Source organism: Tachyglossus aculeatus, chromosome 21, assembly GCF_015852505.1.
Source record: "Tachyglossus aculeatus isolate mTacAcu1 chromosome 21, mTacAcu1.pri, whole genome shotgun sequence".
Classification (NCBI taxonomy): Eukaryota; Metazoa; Chordata; class Mammalia; order Monotremata; family Tachyglossidae; genus Tachyglossus; species Tachyglossus aculeatus.
Window position 1 is genome coordinate 22,535,979 of NC_052086.1, and position 20,635 is coordinate 22,556,613.

Genomic DNA, 20,635 nt, shown 5'->3' on the forward strand with positions numbered 1-20,635 from the left:
TGCTTGGCAGACACAAAGTATGCACTAACCAATACCACAATTATTATTACTATTATTATTTACCAGATCCAGAGTGAGCCAGGTTATTCTGGTCCAAATCTCCACAGTTACCACCATCAGCCAATATTTAGTGACTCCAGGAACCCTGGTTTGGGGCTGTAAGCCTCCTGGGGAAAAGCCCTATTATCTCACAGCTCATCCTAGATGGGGTTGAGGCAGACTTTGAGAGTCACACTAAGGACCCTTAGGCTGTAAACTCCCCCCACTAGACTGTAACCTCATTGTGTGTACAGAACTTATCTACCAAGTCTGTTTTACTGTACTCTCCCAAGCGCTTGGTACAGTGCTCTGCACTCATTAAGCACTCAATAAATACCAATGATTCATTGATTGATTGACTGACCTCATCAATACTAAAGGAGTCCAAGAGCAAACCCAAACAATTCTTATTGCCCAGAGGTGAATTATAGGCTGGTGGATGAAAAGGCCTCTCTCGGGGTCGCACCTGGAGAGTTTCCAGTACTCTACCAGGCTCAGCTACGGGAGGGAGAGTCAAGCAGAGACCTACCCATTCCATTCCTAGCTTGGACAGTGGCTAGCAAGTGGAAGGCAATCTGCTAAAGTCAAAACTAACCCATGCTAGGCAGCAGCAGCATGGGAGAGAGTCGAGGGTGGAGATTAGACTTTAGTGTGCGGAAGGTAGCAATGGTAAACCACTTCTGTATTTTTACCAAGAAAACTCTATAGATACACTACCAGAACAATTGGAGATGGAAAGTGGGATGTTCTGGGTGTGATGTGTCCATGGCGTCGCTATGGGTTGGAAACCACTCAATGGCATAAGACAAGACAAGGCTAAAAAGGGAGGGCTTTTCCCAAGATTCAGCAGCTCTTTACTATTAGTTGTGAACTTAACAGCATTCAATCCACCAAAGGCATCACTGGCAACACAGAAAACAAAGGCAACACAGACAAGGGAAGTTCACTGAGACAAGAAGTAGAGCTCTTCAGGGACCTGACCCTAACAGTTGCGCACCTCAGTGGCCACCCCTAGCAGTATGGCTTAGTAGAAGGAGCATGGGCTTGGGAATCAGAGGTTGTGGGTTCTAATCCCGGCTTCGCTACTTGTCAGCTGTGTGACTTTGGGCAAGTCACTTAACTTCTCTGTACCTCAGTTACCTCATCTGTAAAATGGGGATTAAGACTGTCAGCCCCACCTGGGACAACCTGATAACCTTGTATCTCCCCCAGTTCTTAGAACAGTGCTTGGCACATAGTAAGCACTTAACAAATACCATTATTATTATCATTATTGTTATTATTATCAGAAGCTATGTCCCTGGGGTCTCAAGAACATTAATCAGCACTTGTGTGTTCTCTTTAAGACCCACGACTAACTACTCAACTCTCCAAGGAGTCTTCTGCTTCCTCAGGGACTTGAACCTCCCAAACAGTAACTTTTCTTCAAACCATATGTAGCAAAAATATTGAATCTGCTATATCAAGAAGTTGTGTGGGCACAATGTATTCAAGAGGTGTTTATATAAATCACAGATGAACAGCCCATGAGAGGTTACCAGATGTCAAGCATACTGTTCTTCCTTCCAGTGTCCTTTGGTGCCACTGCCAGACACACAACGCTGGGCAGGTTGGACAACTGATTCTGAGGTGGAACAACTTTGCTTGTGTTCTAATCTGAGGCAAAAACTATAACCTGAGTTCCTTACTTCCCCCTAGACTTCCTGTTTAAACCAATAGGACTGTCTTACCAAATCATGAACTCTATATTTTAGCCTCTCTATTAAACTGAACACAGCCCTACATCTTTCAATCAAAGCAGCATGGAGAAGCTTGCATGGTGCAGTGGATAGAGCACGGGCCTGGGAATCAGGAGGGCATGGATTCTAATCCTGGCTCTGCCACTTGTCTGCTGTGTGACCTTGGGCAAGTCACTTCACTTCTCTGTGCCTCGGTTACCTCATCTGTAAAATGGGAATTGAGACTGTGAGGGATAGGGACTGTGTCCAACCCGGTTTGCTTGTATCCACCCCAGCGCTTAGTACAGTGCCCGTCACATAGGAAGCGCTTAACAAACACCATTATTATTATTATTATATTGTCCTCTTCCAAGCACTTAGTACAGTGCTCTGCACAGAGCAGGCGAGGAAGCAGCATGGCCTAGTGGAAAGACCATGGGCATGGGTTCAAATCCCAGCTCTGTCAACTGCTCTGACAATTGCTAACTGTGATCCTGGGTAAGCAACTTAACTTCTCTGTGCCTCAAACTGTAAAATGGGGATTCAGTACCTTTCTCCCCACAACTTCATCATCATCATCATCAATCGTATTTATTGAGTGCTTACTATGTGCAGAGCACTGTACTAAGCGCTTGGGAAGTACAAATTGGCAACATATAGAGACAGTCCCTACCCAACAGTGGGCTCACAGTCTAAAAGGGGGAGACAGAGAACAAAACCAAACATACTAACAAAATAAAATAAATAGAATAGATGTGTACAAATAAAATAAATAAATAAATAAATAGAGTAAAAAAAATATGTACAAACATATATACATATATACAGGTGCTGTGGGGAAGGGAAGGAGGTAAGATGGGGGGGATGGAGAGGGGGACGAGGGGGAGAGGAAGGAAGGGGCTCAGTCTGGGAAGGCCTCCTGGAGGAGGTGAGCTCTCAGCAGGGCCTTGAGACTTAAGACTGTGAGTCCCACGTAGGACAGGGACTGTGTCCAACCTGATTGACTTGTACCTACCCCAATGCTTAGAACAGTGTTTGACACATAGTAGGCATTTAAGTACCATAAAACAAACAATAAATGATTAATTGATTGATTTATGGAAGAGGAAGAGCAAAGCATGTTAGCTGGGTCATAGTGGGAGAGGAGCAAGGATAAGTAGAGGGGAGAAAGCTGGTCAAGTGTCTTAAAGCCAATGGTCAGGAGAGTTTGCTTGAGGTGAAGAGGAATGGGCCACCATTGGAGGATTTGGAGGAGTGGGGAGATGTGTGTCTTGGGGGGAGAATGGAGTCTTCCACCACAAAGAACTGCTCAGGAACCCAGTTCTCAAAGGAGAGTGAGAGAAGCGATGACTGGCTTTGGCACTGTCTGCCAGCTCATCCTTCAGGTGGCAAATGCTCAAGCTGCTTCATTATACAGTGTAGCTGCTGCCTAAAAGCCTTCACAGCAACTTTCATATAATTTTGTTTTTAAAATAGAAGTTTCCTGTGAAATTGCTAATAATTCATCGCTGAGAGTCTTTAAAGTGTTCACAGGTAGTTAAAATGCTATATAATCAAGTTAACCAAAATATCAAGTGTAAGCATTCAAATACTTTACTGCTCTAATTAAATCAGGCCTTTTATTCCCTGGTGGCATTTGCTATTTCCTATTTTCGTAATAGCCAATGGCTCCTATTGTTATTAAAAAGAGAAAAAAACAGCCAAAGGCCCTTAACTAAGACTAAAAGTTAAGCTGAAACCAAGCTCCTAAAAATACCTTTAGGTTGTCTGTAGATCTAAACTCCCTGTGGGCAGGGGTCATGTCTACGAACTCGATTATACTGTAGCTTCCCAAATGTTTAGTTCACTGATCTGCCTACAGCAAGCACTCAATAAATACAAATGACCAATTGGGAGATTATCTTCTGTATATCTAGAGCCTCGAGCTTAGACAGCAATCTTTCCAAAGTGTGGCCTTCTGGCACAGAGCAGCAGCATGGCCTACTGGAAAGAGCCCAGGCCTGGGAGATGGAGGAGCTGGGTTCTAATGCTGGTTTCACCATGTGCCTGCTGTGTGACCTTGGGCAAATCACTTGACTTCTCTGGGCCTCAGTTACCTCATCTACAAAATAGGGATTCAATATCTGCTCTCCCTCCTACTTAGATTGTGACCCCTGTGTGGGACAGGGAATCTGTCTGACCTGATTACCTCGTATCTTCAAAAGCGCTTACAACAGTGCTTGACACATAGTAAGCGCTTAAATACCACAATTATTATCATTGTCCAAGGGGCACTGACTTAGGGAGAGAAGTTCTGTCTCTAGGGTTTCTAAGTCTTTCGTGTATGTGGTGCAAATGAGAAGAGTCAAACATAGAAAATACCCAATAGCTCCGCCTCCCATCCCCAGCCCAATCAACTACCATCTCAACTGATCGACGGTGTGAGGGAAAAAGTATTCATTTAGGGTAACAAGATTGGCCAAAAGGCAGCCGTACTGAAAGCTAAATCATAGCCAAAGCTATGCAAAGTGCCTTTCAGATCGACTCCTTATCAATATCAATACCTGTAAGATAAAGGCTGCCACAAGTAGCCTACCAGTGCTCGAAGAGCAGCCACTTAAGAATCCTTAATGCTCTGTCACCATTTGAACAACTGTAGTTATTGGTCTGTTATCTTCTCCATTAGAAACCCCTTTTCTCACAACAGACAACTCACTTTAAGAGCTAATTTTAAACATTTGCTTTCTTTTGTTGCACACCCTAAAACAGAGAGCAAAGCTTTCATATTCCTATTTTCTCTTTTCCTGCTCCTTCTTCTTTTCCTCCATTACTCTTTTGCTCATTTCATGCAGGTATAAGAAGGTGGTTTGACAACCTTAGAGACTTAATTTCTCTAACTACAAATTAGCTGTGGCTTAAGAATCCTCTCTTCCACCCCAATACCACTTTCGCAAGTAACTTCGTTCTCCCCACCCCCATCCCCAACACACATTTCTCTGCCAATATGCTGCCAATGAAAAAATCTACTAAGGCCCAACAGTGATGGTGACTGTGGTATGTGGACGAACCTTGATTCATAAAACCAACTTATTTCCTAGGACAAACCTTTCTAAAACTGCTCATCACCAAGAACTGCTGGTAATGTGATGTTTACTTCCTCTGTATGAACTGGAGAAGCAGTGTGCCCTAGTGCATACAGCACAAGCCTGGGAGTCAGAAGGAGCTGGGTTCTAATCCCGGTTCCGCCACTTGTCCGTTGTGTGGCCTTGGGCAAGTCACCTAACTTCTCTGTGCCTCAGTTATCTCACCTGTAAAATGAGGATTAAGACTGTGAGCCCCATGTGGGACAGGGACTGGGTCTAACCTGATTACCTTGTATATACCCCAGTGTTTAGAACAGACCCTGGCACATGGTTAAGTGCTCAACAAATACCATTTTAAAAAAACAAAACCGAGTTTGTATTCATTGTTTCATTTCTCCAAGGGTTGTCACTCTTGATGGGTGCAGAATCCTCCACGAGATGTGCCATGGCATTTGTGGGGGGGTGGGGGACCACTTAGGGGCATCCTTGTAAATCTGGGCACTGCTGTGTTTGATTTTGTGGCACCTTACATAATAATAATAATGGCATTTGTTAAGCGCTTACTATGTGCAAAGCACTGTTCTAAGCACTGGAAGGATACAAGGTGATCAGGTTGTCCCGCATGGGGCTCACAGTCTTAATCCCCATTTTACAAATGAGGTAACTGAGGCTCAGAGAAGTTAAGTGACTTGCCCAAGGTCACACAGCAGACCTGTGGTGGAGCTGGGATTAGAACCCATGACCTCTGGCTCCCAAGCCTGTGCTCTTTCCACTGAGCCACACTGCCCTTACATGTAAGGGTGCACTTCAAAGTACTCTATGTTCACAGTTGCTCAGGACAAGTCTATAAAAGTGGCCCGTGAGTGTCTCACCTTCTTCCCCCAACCACAGGCTTAAGAAGAATATCAAGGTCAGGGCCAGACAGTGTCTGTGACTGCTCTTCATGCCTTTGGTGTCTTCGGACCCAAAAAAGGCCCAGTTCTATGCCTAGTGCAAAAAGCCCAGGACAAAGAGTGAGGAGATGTGAGTGCTAATCCTGGCCCCGTCATTGCCTTTTGTGGAACCCTGGCCAAGTCACGAAACTTCTAGGTGCCTCAGTTTCTCACCTGTAAAGAATATCTGTTCTTCCTCCTCTCTTAACCGTGAGCCCCATGTGGGACAGGGACTGTGTCTGATCAGATTGAATCTAGCCTAACACAGCCCAGTGCATGTGGTAATTGCCTAAAAATTATTATTTATGTATTATTATTATTATTATTACCTGTTTTTCCAGTACTGACCAAAGGTTTGGGAGAAAAACTAGGGGAGAAATGCAATAGAGGTTAAAGAAAAAAGCCCAGTTATCTAAACCGCTTTTTAAGATGAAGGAGAGAGAAAAGGAGGGAGAAATAGTTCCACTCATGGGACCTGACGCTCCCTTTCTGGTCATGCAGATGCTCTCCAGCTTGTCCCGCTCTGCTCTTTGCCCAGCAACACTTCAAAGAAAAATCAATCGTTTACTGGAAAAAACGGGGCAGGGGTGGGGAAGGTGGGAGCGAGGTGTCAGGGCCACATCTCGGAATGAGGGAGAGGAGACACTTTAAACGCAGAGAATTAGCCATTTCTACCCTGGCTCACCTACCGCCACTTCCTCCCTGCCCTGGCCTCTAGACTCCGAGCAGTCTGCTTCCCTGAGAGCCCCTTCTGAGAAAGGGCTCGGGATCAGTATCCCAGGCCTCTGATTTACATTTCCAGGCAACAACGGGAGCAGAGGGGATTATATGAGTCACAGAGGGGCCAGAGCAGAGACGGAGAGATTTCCGAAGCAACCTACATCCTCAAGATGCTACTGGGGAGACGAAAATCTTTCTATCTGAGGAGAACTCGCATAAACCTGTAAGGTCCCTTGATACCTACATCGGAGCCATAAAGTGTACAGTGCCCACAAAGATTAGACTGGCAAATAGCCCTTTATAATCAATAAATTCTAGGTAGGACATGTCAGGTTGGAATGAGAAACCATTGCCAACCAGGGCTGAAAGTCAACCAACCCAAGCCACCACTATAAAAAGATGCCACAGCCACAGTGAACAGAGCAAACAGGCAGTGGCCGAAACTTGTCAGGCTCCTTCTATAGGGCAGAAACCCTAAAACACGATGGAAATGGGACTCTCCTGCAACGAGAATGTGGCCTGGCCTTTGATTTGCTCTGCTGCTTCATTGGTTCATTGGTTCATTCCCCACCCCCACCTCTTTTCTGTTGTTATTACGTTAAGCAGAATTTCTTCATTGGTAAGTAAATGTTTTTACATCAATAACAATGGATAACTAAATCAAACCTTTAGCCAGAGCTCTTATCTCTTAAACAGAACCATGGATTTACCAACTAATCAGTAGATGAATCAAATACACGATTTGAGTCTGAAGATAATCCAGTCAATTTATTTGAGGAGGAGGGGTCTGGGTAGGGATTTGCGTATTTCTAAAAACAAACAATCCTGTAAATAAAGAAAACCTCCATCCTGTCTGCACAATGCTACTCTTATTGAGTGAGTCAGGTGTTCTGCTGATTAAAAATTGATCCATTTCAAAATCTAATCAACAGAATAGGATTCTTTCATATGTTATCAAGGCAGCTGCTGACATTGAAAACCAAACCTGTTATTAACCCATGAACTCCATGACCTGAACCAGGCTGGGCCCTGGAACGGTAAATTATTCAGTAGTCCGATAGCAATATTTGTAAGCCTGATGAATTTACGCAGGGACTGGCGTCTTTGTGGGTTAAAGCCAATATCACGGTCCCACTGGTCCCGAGAGGCTACAGTTCATGACACTCTGCCACTCTGTGTCATGACTATGAATACATTACCGGTGTCTGCTCAGGCCCCCAAATGTCTATTCTCTCTGCTCCTGGGTTTCTTTTCTATTTCTGCCTTGTGAAGTTAGCTCCCTCTACATGAAGCATAATCCTTTAAAGTTTCCTTATTAACAGCAGCGTGGGGATTTTTGTTTTCATTCCAAGCTAATAAATTATTTTCCCTGAAAAGGCAAAAAGCAGTATGCAAACATTCAGGGACGAGAGATATAGCTAGTTCAAATATTTTCTTTCCTTCTGTTAAAAATAGCTCTGTTTAAATGGGACCATTTAAAAGTATTTTTTTTTAGAAGACATACGTTTGGTGCATAAATCTGGCAGGCATTCAGATATTCAAGCACTCTGACCTTGAATTAAGCTTCATTAACAGCCATATCTTGTGAAAACAAAAGCAAAGTAAACAACAAAGTAAAAAGTGAAGTTTCCACACTGCTTGGCAAGCAGGAAACTCACCCAAAGTAAAGGCCGGGATCTGCATTATTATTTTGGTGCTGAAATTCAATTGCTGACCTGATTAAAGGGTGGAACTTGGAAGGGAATATGGAAAATCCAGGGAAGTAACTAACAGGACCATATACTAAATTAGAAGAAGAGTAAAATGGTTGAAAGGCAAACGATCTGCATTCCCCCTGGACTTGCTGTGTTACCCGGGTAAATCACAAAACCGCTCTGGGCCTCAGCTTCCCCATCTGTACAGAGTGAGGGATGATATCCGCTTCTTTTGTGGAACCCAGATCAATGAGATGATCTATATTCAGTGTTTTGAGATCCATGAGCTCTATTTATTTGGGGTACACAATTATTACTGCATGGCTTCTTCTGTAAAAGGAGCTTCGATGGGGATCCCATCCTATCCTTTATAATGAAGACTAAATCCTTTATGCAGGGCTTCCTCAGATGCAGAGCAAGTGACTGGCTGAGAGTATCTGTGTTCTCTCCTTCTTCCCCAGTGCTTCTCCTGCTACCGCGCCTGATGAGTCTCTTAAATGGAACCTCAAATCTCCCTCTAAGAAACAGTCCTGACCTAAGGCCTAAAGATCTACAACAAGATCTGAACAAGGAAAATGCCAGTGCCTGGACCTAGTTTGGAACTTTTCTTTTATGGTACTTGTTAAGCACTTACTAAGGGTCAAACACTGTTCTAGACACGGGGGTAGGTACCTGTTAATTAGGCCAGACGCAGTCCCTGTCCCACATGGAGCTCAGAGTCTAACTGGAAGGGAGAAGAGGTACTGAATCCCCATTTTACACTTAAGGAAACTGAGGCCCAGAGCAGTTAAGTGACTTGCTCGAAGGTCATACAGCAAGCAATTGGTAGAGCTGGAATTAAAACTCGGGTCCTCTGACTCACATGCTCTTTCCACTGGGCCATGCTGCTTCCCTCCTTAAGCACAAACACTCACATCGCCTGCACAGAGGCCTTTCCCGCTTACACTCTCTTCTCTTGTACTTCCCAAGTGCTTAGTACAGTGCTCTGCACACAGTAAGCGCTCAATAAATACGATTGATTGATTGATTGATTCTCTCCAGCTCCCTCTCCCTGCTGCGTCATCTACACACTTGGGTCCGTGACTTTTGGGTATTTGATATTTGCCTTGGATATTAACCCCGTAACATTATGTACCTACTTTCAAATTATACATTATAAATTACTTATTTATATTAATGTCCATCTCCCCCTCTAGACTGTAGGTGCAATACGGACAGGGAACATGTCTGCTACTCTGTTGTTATTGTATTCTCCCAGGCGCTTAGTACAGAGCTCTGCACATAGTAAGTACTCAATAAACACCATTGATTGAAACAAACACAAAGAATAAAACTGCTCTTTAATATGGCTACTAACCAGGCAGACTATAACTAGCACAAAAGCAGCTCAAGTATCAGCCTGGTGGAGGTTCAGCTCACCTAACCCATCTCTGCCTCAGTTTTCCCCTTTTCTTTTCAATTTTTAATTTAATTTTAATGTCATTTTTTTTAAGAGGGTGATATTGCTATGAACCAGAGAAAGGAAAGATTTTGGCTGAGAGTACTAACCACTGGCTGGGTCATATTTAGTTATGTGTCCTGTACAAGCCCCTCTGAATTTCTAGGTTTCAGCTTCCTCCCTTATAATGTAGGGTAGCCAAGGAGTTGAGCCCCAGCAGCTAAAAAGCACAAAAATCAAAGCGCATCCATAACCATCAGGGAATTTTGCCCTAAGCTCCTGTGACCACACACTGGCCGTTTAATAAAATTGTTCTGACTGTGGGCAGCACCATAGTTGCTTGGATACTTTAATTCAGAAAGCAAGACCACAGTGCAATATGACCGTGAAATGTGGACGCCCCACAGAACACACTCTTAGAGGCACAATGAATTTTCTCTTAAATAATAATATATTTATAAGTCTAAAGCCCCTCTGACCTCTCCTCAAAGCAAAATAATCCCCCAAAGGCCCTTAGACCTGATCATATTGATCCTGTCTGCTCTGTAATTTCACAGCACAGCTCTCCAAAGAAGCAATCTCCCAGATTTACTTTTCCTGGAGTGCTGGACAGGGCACAATTTCACCCAAACCCCAGAAGACCAAATCCGAAACAGCCAGTTTGGCAGGCTGGCTGAACCCTTCCACTTCCCCCCAGATCCCCAAAGCGAGTTATCCGGGCCTAAAGGCTGATCCAGAGTGGAAGAACCGGGTAGAGCAGCTCTCTAAACAAAAGAGAGAAAAAAAAAACCTGCTGTTCAAAGGGTCAGTAGGTGGGAAGCGACAGGAAAGTCAAAAGACCAGAGACCCAGCAGCAGAGAAAGGGCTGATGCTTTGTGTAAATGCCATTGACTGACTGACTGATTGATTGATGATTGATTGAAAAAGACCCGGTAGGACGAATGGCCGGCTGGGAGGCTGCATCCATCCCATTTTGAAAGTTTAATGCTCAGGACAAGCCAGCTGTCTTTGTCCTCCATCTTGGATTGAGCTCACTTACCTACTTCCTCCACTCAAAGGAGAGAGCTGAAGATGGATGGGGATGCGGAGAAGGTTGAAAGGTATCGCGGATGCTGCTCTGAGCCCCTGGGATGGGATGCCCCTCCGAGGCAGCGAGGGGCTCCTGCCGTCGCTGTTGTTTCTTTCTTGCATCAGGTCAGTGGCTCCTGTTTACCCTGCTGAATGTTTTCATCATGACAAGACTTCCAAGAAAACCAGACAGAAATCAATTCTACTCCCTAACAGTGCCCAGAATCCCCTACCTTTCCATGCAGGAGCCACGGCTCCTGGTTCCTGTAAAACTGTTAAGTGGCTTTTAGCCCATGAAACTACATCCAGCGATCACTGGAGACTGAGACCCAGGCTGGGAAGAGGCTGGCTGGCCAGAAAGACATGCTGCCCTAGGCACACCTGTCATTTCAGGTTGCCTGGGCCTCCAGGAGGCGGTCCTAACTCCAGCAGCAGGACAGGACACACGTGACATTCCGGAGAGGGAGGCAGCAAAGAAGGGAAGAGCTGCTTATCAGGTTTGCAGATAATAATAAATTGAGTGGGACAGCTAACTCTTGGGCTTGACAGATTGGAAAAATGGAAAACAAAATGAAATTCAATAGCAAGTTGATGCATTTAGTAGAACACAAACAACAGGAATACGGCATAGGGAAGACTGGATGAGCACGAGTATGGCAGAAAAGGACCTGGGGCTCATCGGGGACTCAAGGAGAACGTGACCCCTCAATGGCTAGAGTATTTTCTAAGCACTTACTTTGTGCTAAGATCCCATGGAAAACAGCAAAAGCATAAGCAATGGATGGTTCCCTTCCAAAAGGAGCTTTAGGTTCTACAAGAGGAGAGGAAGACACAAAAAAAGCAGTTGAGAAAATGTAATGTCTTTATTAAAACATCCATTAGTGACTGGGTACATAACCGGAAAATATCAGGGCAAAGCTAGGAAGTAACTCTCTCAATACGTACTGCAATGGTGAGGCCCTTATTAGATGCTTGGATCTAGTTTTGGTCCGTACATTTTTTTCAAAAACAGGCAAACACGGGAGAGAAGCCAGAAGAGAGCAAAAAAAAAAAAAAACTTAACAAAGGGATGAAAAACAGGTCCTATGAAGAAATCCTAAAAGAATTGTGATGACTCATGGCTATGGGGTAACATATTAATAGTCTTTAAGACTATAAGGGGCTTTTATGAGGACACTGAATACTTGTAAGCCCTGAGAAATGGGTTCAAATCGTGGCAAGAGACACTTCTATTAAGACACAATAAAGATGTTCTTGAATGTCAGCATGGTTAGGTCCTTTGAACAGGCTCCAGAGGGAAGTTACAGAATCTCCACCCTAAGAGAGCCTTTCAAAATGAGCAGACAACTGTCTGCCCTGGGAATGTCCAGATGAATGTCAAAACCCACAGGTCATTCCTCTGACTGGAATACGGGCTTAAACCAAATAACCTCTAGAGATTCTATTTAGCTTTAAATAACAGAGGTGTCCTTAAGCATCCACGAGATTTTTTGCCATGAAAATTAAATACGACCTGAGCCTTGCAGATCTTCAGCCTCCATGCACACCCTGTAATCAATCAGTCAATCAATCAATCAATCGTATTTATTGAGCGCTTACTATGTGCAGAGCACTGTACTAAGCGCTTGGGAAGTACAAATTGGCATCACATAGAGACAGTCCCTACCCCACAGTGGGCTCACAGTCTAAAAGGGGGGAGACAGAGAACAGAACCAAACATACCAACAAAATAAAATAAGTAGGATAGAAATGTACAAGTAAAATAAATAAATAAACAAATAAATAAATAGAGTAATAAATATGTGCAACCGTATATACATATATACAGGTGCTGTGGGGAAGGGAAGGAGGTAAGATGGGGGGATGGAGAGGGGGACGAGGGGGACAGGAAAGAAGGGGCTCAGTCTGGGAAGGCCTCCTGGAGGAGGTGAGCTCTCAGCAGGGCCTTGAAGGGAGGAAGAGAGCGAGCTTGGCGGATGGGCAGAGGGAGGGCATTCCAGGCCCGGGGGATGACGTGGGCCGGGGGTCGATGGCGGGACAGGCGAGAGCGAGGTACAGTGAGGAGATTAGTGGTGGAGGAGCGGAGGGTGCGGGCTGGGCAGTAGAAGGAGAGAAGGGAAGTGAGGTAGGAGGGGGCGAGGTGATGGAGAGCCTTGAAGCCCAGGGTGAGGAGTTTCTGCCTGATGCGCAGATTGATCGGTAGCCATTGGAGGTTTTTGAGGAGGGGAGTAATATGTCCAGAGCGTTTCTGGACAAAGATAATCCGGGCAGCAGCATGAAGTATGGATTGAAGTGGAGAGACACACGAGGATGGGAGATCAGAGAGAAGGCTAGTGCAGTAGTCTAGACGGGATAGGATGAGAGCTTGAATTAGCAGGGTAGCGGTTTGGATGGAGAGGAAAGGGCGGATCTTGGCAATGTTGCGGAGCTGAGACCGGCAGGTTTTGGTGACGGCTTGGATGTGAGGGGTGAATGAGAGAGCGGAGTCGAGGATGACACCAAGGTTGCGGGCTTGTGAGACGGGAAGGATGGTAGTGCCGTCAACAGAGATGGGAAAGTCAGGGAGAGGACAAGGTTTGGGAGGGAAGACAAGGAGCTCAGTCTTCGACATGTTGAGCTTTAGGTGGCGGGCGGACATCCAGATGGAGATGTCCTGAAGGCAGGAGGAGATGCGAGCCTGGAGGGAGGGGGAGAGAGCAGGGGCAGAGATGTAGATCTGGGTGTCATCAGCGTAGAGATGATAGTTGAAGCCATGGGAGCGAATGAGGTCACCAAGGGAGTGAGTGTAGATTGAGAACAGAAGGGGACCAAGCACTGAACCTTGGGGAACCCCCACAGTAAGAGGATGGGAGGGGGAGGAGGAGCCTGCAAAAGAGACTGAGAAAGAACGACCGGAGAGATAAGAGGAGAACCAGGAGAGGACGGAGTCTGTGAAGCCAAGGTCAGATAACGTGTTGAGGAGAAGGGGGTGGTCCACAGTGTCAAAGGCAGCTGAGAGGTCGAGGAGGATTAGGACCGAGTATGAGCCGTTGGATTTGGCAAGCAGGAGGTCATTGGTGACCTTTGAGAGCGCAGTTTCCGTGGAATGAAGGGGACGGAAGCCAGACTGGAGGGGGTCGAGGAGAGAGTTGTTGTTGAGGAATTCTAGGCAGCGCGTGTAGACAACTCATTCAAGGAGTTTGGAAAGGAATGGTAGGAGGGATATGGGACGATAACTAGAAGGTGAGGTGGGGTCAAGAGAGGGTTTTTTTAGGATGGGAGAGACATGGGCATGTTTGAAGGCAGAGGGGAAGGAACCAGTGGAGAGTGAGCGGTTGAAGATGGAAGTTAAGGAGGGGAGAAGGGATGGAGCGAGAGATTTCATAAGATGAGAGGGAATGGGGTCAGAAGCACAGGTGGCCGGAGTAGCACTTGAGAGGAGGGAGGAGAGCTCCTCTGAGGATACCGCTGGGAAGGATGGGAGAGTAGCAGAGAGTGTTGAGAGCCGGGGGGTTGGAGAAAGGGGGGAAGAGACTTTGGGGAGGTCGGACCTGATGGATTTAATTTTGTTAATGAAGTAGGAGGCCAGATCGTTGGGGGTGAGGGAAGGAGGAGGGGGAGGAACCGGGGGCCTGAGAAGGGAGTTGAATGTACGGAAGAGCTGGCGGGGGTGATGGGCATGGGTGTCAATAAGGGAGGAGAAATAGTTTTGTCTGGCAGAAGAGAGGGCTGAGTTAAGGCAGGAAAGGATAAACTTGAAGTGAACGAGGTTGGCATGGTGTTTAGACTTTCGCCAGCAGCGTTCGGCAGCTCGAGCATAAGAGCGAAGGAGGCGGACAGTGGCAGTGATCCAGGGCTGTGGGTTAGTGGTGCGAGAGCGGCGGAGGGAAAGGGGAGCGAGCGAGTCTAGCTGAGTAGAAAGGGTAGAGTTGAGAGCAGTAATCTGATCATCAAGACTGGGTAGAGAGGAGAGGGCGGCGAGGTGGGGTGTGAGGCGCTCCGAAAGATGGGTGGGGTCCAGAGAGCGGAGATCTCTGTGAGGGAGTAATACGGATTTACAGGGGAAAGGAGTGTGAGTGAGGAGGCAGGTGAGAAGATTATGATCAGAGAGAGGGATCACAGAGTTGGTGAGTGGACACAGTGCAGCGGTAGGAGATGATGAGGTCGAGGGTCTCTGTAAGTGGCAGAGGGTCTCTTTTCCTTTCTTTTCCTTTTCCTTTTCCTTTTCCTTTCTTAACCCATCATTTCCCAAGAGCACCATGTTGCCAGTGTCCTGGGTTCTGGGTCGTTAAGGGAGGAGTCAAAAAGGGAAAGGAGAAAGGAAGTAGAAAATGACTTGTTCCCATTCAAAGAAGCTGCTACTAGTGACCTGATGTGGGAACAAGCTTACTAAACACATTTTCAGCGATGCCATCCTAAGCCAAGGAACATGAAATTGCCAAGCCGCAGAAAATGGTAGCTAACGATTGTGCATGCGAAGAGCAAAGCTGAGATCACAAAGTTTCTACTGATCATTTTCCATTAAAGAGTTAGTTTTCTAGATTGGTTTAAAGTCACACTGCGTGATGTCTGGTGCATTTTCACTGCTCCATGCAAGCTGCTTCAAAGAAAGGAAAATCAACCAGTCTTTTTCAGAGTAATTTTCGTTATAATCTCCAGGAAGTACTTTTTCCATACTTTGTGAGTTATTGTGTGGGTGGGAGTTTAACCAAAGTGGATCAAAAAAAAAATGCAGTAACTCAAGCAAAATTAGAAAAAGTGGTGTTGGTATAAACTGCACACACAAACAATCTCTTTTGACAGTGTTGATTAAGCACCAAAACAAAACGGAGAAAGAATTGTGCTGAATACCAGCAGCTGCTCCGAGCAACGAAAGGCATGTTTAGCTTAAGACCATTACCTTTTCCTTTATAAAATATAGACACAGAATAAGTCGTTAAACTGTAAGCTCCTTGAAGGCAGAATTGTGCCTTACTTTCTCTTTGGTTATCCCCAGCAGTGCCCAGTCCAAAAGTAAATAAATTATATTCTCAACACTTTTGAATGAATTAATCAATTAAGGAACAATGTGTATTATCAGCATAGTAAACAGTAAAAATGGTTTGGGGGGACAAAATCCCCACCCATTTTATAATTTCACTATGGAAAACAGGACACAACTATGTCCTATTTCTGTTCTGTAGGTGGGATCTGTTATCTTCCCAGAATTCCACCCCAGGTTAAGAAATCTCTTATCTCTTGCATGACCTTTTTTCTGAAATGAAGAAAACTATTTTCAGTTACCCCCTGCCATGTCCAGGGCTGTAAGAGTTGAAAAGCTTCCTCAACCAATCAATGATATTTATTGAACACGTACTAAGTGCAAAGCATTGTACTAAGAACTTGAGAAAGTGCAATACAATAGAGTTGATAAACATGATTCCTGCCCACAAGGTGCTTACAGTCTGTAGGGAGGGGCTTACCGATCCCTCTTTTTTACATGTGTTTTACCATTATATTTTCATTTTAATGTCAACACGTGTGTGCACCTTGTTTTAGTTTTGTGCATTTGTCTGTGTTGTGTTTTAAAGGTCCATCATTTCTGAGATATCAGTCTTGGAATCCTTTTCCCAGCCTTACTCTTAGACTGTGAGTCCCCCAAGGGACAGGGACCCTATCAAATTCTCAACTGGATATTCTCTCACAGAGTTTAGGGCAGGACTCTGGACATAGTAAGGACTTACTCTCCCAAAGCACTTAGTACAGTGTTCTGCACCTAGTAAGTACTTAATAAATGCCACTGAATGATTAACACTATTACTTCTACCACTACATTGTCCTCAACTAGCTCTACGTGTGTGTGTGTGTGCGCGCACGTGTATAGGTAGAGTTATTCTTCATAGAAGACACCACTGACAGTGAAATTCATCTCTGCATATGTGGGGGCTAAAAAGGTCACTGCAGGATTCCCAGTCCCAAATAATAATAATAATAATGATAGCATTTGTTAAGCCCTTACTATGTGCAAAGCACTGTTCTAAGCGCTGGGGGGATACAAGGTGATCAGGTTGTCCCATGTGGGGCTTACAGTCATCATCCCCACTTTACAGATGAGGCAACTGAGGCTCCAAGAAGTTAAGTGACTTGCCCAAGGTAACACAGCAGAAATGTGGCGGAGCCGAGACTCAAACCCATGACCTCGGACTCCAAAGCCCGTGCTCTTTCCACTGAGCCACGCTGCTTCTTCTGTGCATATACTTAGGCTATCCCTTGCTATGCTGGCATGTTTGCTGTTTGTGGTGCTTGGTGCTGTTTTCACTTTTGCCTTCATATCTCATGATCCCTATGAAGTTTACTCCAGAGGAGTTGTTCTTTTTTTGATTGCAGTGCACCCTCTAGTCCCTCTAGACAGTAAGCCCATTATGAGCAGGGAATGTTATCTACTGATTCTGTGGTATTGTTCTCTCCCAAGCCCTTAGAGCAGTGCTCTGCACCTAGTAAGCGCTCAGTAATTCTGACTGATTGATTAGTCTATCTACAGAAACTGGCTCCCAAATTTCACATAGGATGCAACACTGTCTGAGGCTTTGTTTTACCATTTCCTGAAAACCATTTTTCAGTCCTCCTAGCTTTTGTTTCTCCAATTTCAGCTCACCACTTGGTAGGATACTGTTTGTGGGGGCCTACTGTCAGCTGTTTTCCTCACATCCCACAAAGCGCAGTTGTGTTGCACTGGGACTAATATCAATTCTAGGTTACCAGCTTGTTCTAGGATTTGGTCGTTTTTGATTCTGCCTTGCCATTTGGTGTGGAATATAGCCCATCAATGCCATGGCAACACTACACACAGAGTTGGGTATGGCATCTGAAGGGAGTCCAGATATCACGGGAGCAGACAGGGTAGACAGACCTTTAATCATTATTTGACAGCTCCCAAAGGGTGTGCTGGCCTTGATTAGATTTTCTATTTTGTCAATTGTTGATCTGTTGGTCAGTGTGCTTGCTGCCCAAGAAACACAATTCTGTGACCGCATTTAATTCTGTGTTGCCAATGTAGATTTTTGACTCAACAAACATGTGCAGGCTGATATATTACTTGGGTTTCTCTTAGATTTATTTTCATCCAGTAACACCAAGCTGATTTGGCACAGCAGTTTACAATCACTTGTATGTCTTCTTGGGTGTGTGCCTCTAAAGCACAGTCATCTATGACTAGCAATTCTTGAATGACTGCCCCTGGGCCTTCGGAAGATGCTCAAAGTCTGTTGAGTTGAAAGAGTTTCCCAGAGGAGCAGAAAGAGCACGGGCTTGGGAGTCAGAGGTCATGGGTTCAAATCCCAGATTTGCCAGTTGTCAGCTGTGTGGCTTTGGGCAAGTCACTTAACTTCTCTGTGCCTCAGTTACCTCATCCGTAAAATGGGGATGAAGACTGTGAGCCCCACCTGGGACAATCTGATCACCTTGTATCCTCCCCAGAGCTTAGAACAGTGCTCTGCACATACTAAGCGCTTAACAAACGCCATCATCATTATTGTTATTATTAACACGTGCAGCCCTGTCATTTACCATAAATTCCAGCCTGGCCATATAGAATATACTGAACAAGAGAAGCAGCGTGGTCTACTGGAAAGAGCACGAGCCTGGGCTCTAAACCCAGCTCTGCCATTTGCTGGCTGTGTCACCTTGGGCAAATCACTTAGCTTCTCTGGGCCTCTATTTCAACTGTAAAATAGACAATAAAAGCCTGTTCTCTCTCTTACTTAGACTGTAAGCCCCATGCACGACAGAGACCATGTCTGACCTAATTATCTTGTATTAGCACTTAGCACTTAGAAGAGTGTTGGTCTATAGTAAGTCTTAACAAGTAAAATAATAAGAAAAGGACTGGACTCACTACACATCTCTACTTTGCCTCACTGGATCAAATAGAGCACCCCCAGCTTTGACCCTTCCAGCCAGGATGTAATAAAGTAGTCTCTGAATCTTCAAGAACTTTCTGGGAGAAGTTAATTTTCTAAGAAATTTCAAGAGTCTGGATCTATTGATGGAATCCAATATTTCCATAAGGTCTATGAAAACCTTACGGAGGTCTTACACCTGCTTCCTGAGTTTTTCCTGTATGTGACATGCTGTCCAGATCTCGTTCAGTGAGCTACCCAGTCACCTAGGAGCATTCAGTCAACAACAGTCAATCAATCAATAGAATGTACAGAGCATTTACTGGGTGCCCAGCACTGTACTAAGTGCTTGGGAAAGTACAATATGATTCAATTCCTGCCCATAAGGAGCTTACAGTCTACAGGAATATTCTTCAGTAGCAGATTCAGGACTATTCTGGCTAGGATCCTGCCGGCAATGGAGAGTATTGAGATGGCATTTATTGAGTACCTAATGTGTGCAGAGCACTGTACTAAGCATTTGGGAGAGTACACTAAATCAGTATCAGTAGACACGTTCCCTGCCCACAAGGAGCTACTCCTCACTGTGCCTCGTTCTCGCCTGTCCCGCTGCCGACCCCCGGCCCACGTCCTTCCCCTGGTCTGGAATGCCCTCCCTCCACACATCGCCAAGCTAGCTCTCTTCTTCCCTTCAAAGCCCTACTGAGAGCTCACCTCCTCCAGGAGGCCTTCCCAGACTGAGCCCCCTTTTTCCTCTCCTCCTCCCCATCCCTCTCCCTCTGCCCTACCTCCTTCCCCTCCCCACAGCACTTGTATATATTTGTACAGATTTATTACTCTATTTATTTTACTTGTACATATTTCCTATTCTATTTGTTTTGTTAATGATATGTATATAGCTATAATTCTATTTATTCTGATAATTTTGACACCTGTCTACATATTTTGTTTTGTTGTCTGTCTCCCCTTTCTAGACTGTGAGCCCATTGTTGGGCTCTATATGTTGCCAACTTGTACTTCCCAAGCGCTTACTACAGTGCTCTGCACACAGTAAGCGCTCAATAAATACGATTGAATGAATGAATGAATAAATGAATGAATGAATGAATAGAAGGTGCCTCAATCACTGCCACAAGCTCATCTTTCACCTTTCTTTTTGAAGCTGGTGATAATGGTGGCATCCTTGAGAGCCTATGGCATCTCCTCTGTGTTCTGTATGTTGAGGGAAGTGCTTGTGTAAGTGTTTAAGCATGTGTCATCTCCATGCTTGTAGATCTCAGGGGCTACATTATCAGGTCTAGGTGCTTCACCATTTTTCACAGCTCCGACTGTGACTTCATCAACAGCCTGGATGGATGCCATGTCTTGACAAGCTGGAATTTTTTCTGTTTCAAAGGGTCTCATCTTCAATAGAAGGTTGAAATGTGGTTGCCATCGCTTCAAGAATTTCCTCCTTTTCTGTGCAGAGGCTGGAACCATCTTCACTGTTTAGTGGGGCTATGATAGCACATCCAGGGCCAGATAATATCCCTAAAGATAAGTAAAAATTTGTGGTCTCGTGGCAGTCTGCCTTGGAGTCTCTTCCACTTTGGCCACCCACCCTCTGCTATCCATACTCCTTGATTTCCATGTTATGAGGCAGGTTTCCAGAGGCCTCACTTCTGTCTGAGTGATGAGATGTTGCCAGGTATGCCTTATAATTGTTACTCCTACTGGAATCTGTTATTTGCTAGTGTACTTGTTTTACTCCAAGTCAATTATTTTACTGCAAGTCAATTCCTAATTTGTATCACACCAATCTTGGTGACTTCACTTAATCATGTCCAGTACACTGACAGCTGCCTGTTAGACAGGATCACAGTGGAATGCAAATTTGGAGAATATTGGAGATTATCTGATATTGGGAAGGAGTGTAGCCTAGTGGAGAGAGCACAGGCCTGGAAGCAGAAGACTTGGGCTCTAATCTTGGTTCCACTGCTTTGCCTGCTGTATGATCTTGGGAAGTCACCAAGCTTCTGAGCCTCACCTCCCTCCTCTGTAAAATGGGGATTCAATACCTGTTTGTTTATTTGTTTTTTATGGTATTTGTTAAGCACATACTATGTGTC

General features: G+C 45.0%; 1 protein-coding gene and 1 non-coding gene across 3 annotated transcripts in view; one reads left to right on the forward strand and one right to left on the reverse strand.

The window, feature by feature from the left end:
* The window catches only part of CUX2 (cut like homeobox 2), a 350,576-nt gene that overhangs the window by 294,341 nt on the left and 35,600 nt on the right, over positions 1-20,635 (reverse strand). The gene's annotated exons all lie outside the window — the stretch shown is intronic.
* On the forward strand, positions 488-625 carry LOC119942972. Its single transcript, XR_005455463.1, has one exon. It is a non-coding gene; the product is annotated as a small nucleolar RNA SNORA7 (small nucleolar RNA).